The 1,449-nt window shown below is 31.7% G+C and overlaps 1 long non-coding RNA gene across 1 annotated transcript; it reads right to left on the reverse strand.

Moving 5' to 3' along the window:
* Positions 1-858: 858 nt before the first annotated feature.
* On the reverse strand, positions 859-1,098 carry LOC102592313 (uncharacterized). The gene is made up of 2 exons (XR_367056.1): positions 1,069-1,098; positions 859-959 (listed from the first exon to the last, which is right to left on the reverse strand). It is a non-coding gene; the product is annotated as an uncharacterized lncRNA (long non-coding RNA).
* Between the last annotated feature and the right edge of the window lie 351 nt (positions 1,099-1,449).

The following is a 1,449-nucleotide window of genomic DNA, read 5'->3' on the forward strand; positions in this document are numbered from 1 at the left end:
TAACACTTGACCACTCATCATACAAAAGTTGGAAATATACAAACCTAGCTATTGTGTCCAAGTGTCACATGTTCTAAGAGAAGGGAACTAGTTTGCTGATGTTTTTAACTAACAGAGGTTTTGATTGTGCAGGTACTATTCAATACAATAACTCTCCGGAACTCCCATTTGAAGCTAAAAAGATCCTGACCACTGATAAACAACAAATTCCAAGCATTCAATTCTAGACGATAAGATAAATGGAACCAGAAAGATAGTCTATACTTGTAGAAGAACTACTACTACTACTAAAACTTGTGAGTTCTATTGGCGGACATATCTATTAAAAACAAAGACAAGAAACACTAGTAATGAAAACTTAAAGAATAATGTCAAATGATAAAGATAAGTAGTACCATGAGGTAGAGTAATTTCAGCATTACTAGATATCCTTGATGATTGTGGTACTCCTTCTTGCTGCTATTATTATCAGGAACAATAAGTATTAAGACATTAGTTAACAATCCTTTTATAGGATTAAAATTTCATTAAAAATTCCTAAGATATGTAAAATTTAGTTACCTGTTCATTTGAAGTGCTATTGATATCTTGAGGAAGGGTTCATTAGGAGCATACTTTTGCATGAATTGTCTCATTTTGAGTAATTCTGATTGCAGCTTCTTGTGTTTTTGTTTCATCAGATCCATTTCTTCATTTTGTTTTTCCTTTTACTCAGTTATTTCTTCTTCTAACCTTTGTACAACCTCATTAGATGAATATTCTACAACAATATTTCTATGAAAGATTTACTACCTCATAGAACTGAAGGAGTTGTACCAAGTCCTAAACCATGAACAAACCCACCCTTCACCCTTCTCATTTCCCAACACTTGAGAATACACATCACCTTCCCAAGCAATATTGTGAGGAGGTTGGTCGGTAGATCTTTCATTATTGCTCATCCTTTCATTTATCATGTCCTAATTATAGAATACACAATAAATCCATTTTGAAATTGGCTTATTAACTTGTAATGTTTATTTTTAATTGTTTCATGATTTAAAAAATAACATTAAGAAGAAATCTTACGATTGCCTTGGCAGAATCATCATCCAGTGGTCTACCATTTTTTATGAGTTTATAAGAAAATTTCTACTCGTGTAGGCTCTATTCCATTTTCATCCTAAGCAATAGTATTGATATCAGCTATGCGTGACAAAAAATCTTTAAAAATATGTTTCACAGATTTACCTGCTCATGCATCAATGTTGCTATATTTTTGGATCCTCCTGTGTGAGGTATCTTTTGATTGGCCTAGTTGTTTCTATTTGCTTGGGTACGCCTCTGTTGTTGAAATATTTAAATAATATCTTACAAATTATAAAACAAAATGTAGCATAACTAAAATCACCACATAGTTAAAATAATAAAGTAGGTGTGTTTTCAAAATTTGTTTATACCTTTGCTTTA

This window comes from Solanum tuberosum, unplaced genomic scaffold (assembly GCF_000226075.1).
Source record: "Solanum tuberosum cultivar DM 1-3 516 R44 unplaced genomic scaffold, SolTub_3.0 scf00055, whole genome shotgun sequence".
Lineage (NCBI taxonomy): Eukaryota > Viridiplantae > Streptophyta > Magnoliopsida > Solanales > Solanaceae > Solanum > Solanum tuberosum.